The sequence below is a fragment of the Eimeria mitis genome, genomic scaffold (assembly GCF_000499745.2).
Source record: "Eimeria mitis Houghton genomic scaffold, Emh_scaff710, whole genome shotgun sequence".
Taxonomy (NCBI): Eukaryota; Apicomplexa; class Conoidasida; order Eucoccidiorida; family Eimeriidae; genus Eimeria; species Eimeria mitis.
In genome coordinates this window covers 7,545-8,032 of record NW_013575166.1, presented here as the reverse complement: position 1 = coordinate 8,032, position 488 = coordinate 7,545, and positions in this window count along the sequence as shown.

Genomic DNA, 488 nt, shown 5'->3' with positions numbered 1-488 from the left:
TTTGTATTTGCTTCAGCAGCAAAACAGAAGCAGCAGAAGCTGTTCGGAGGTTTGATGGTGGTGATCTTAACGGCAATGTTATTCGTGTCTTCCTAGAATAAGGGTTTAGTAGGGTTTAGTAGGGTTTATGAGGGTTTATGAGGGTTTATTAGGGTTTAGGGTTTTGGGGGTGGGGGGTGGAGGGGGAGAGAGAGAGAGAGACGGGTGAAAGCGCAGCAGGGAGAAATGGATTTCTGCTGCTGCTGCTGCTGCTGCTGCTGCTGCTGCTGGAGCTGCTGCTGCAGCAGCAGCAGCAACGATGAGATTGATGATGGAATTGTGGCAGCAACTGCAGCAACTGCAGCAGCAGCAGTAGCAGCATGTGGGGGTTGTGCTGCTGCAGCTGTAGCAGCAGCAGCAACAACAGCTGCTGCTGCAGCAGTAGCAACTGCAGCAGCAGTTGCACCAGCAGCAACTGCTGCAGCAGCACCTACAGCTTCTGCAGCACC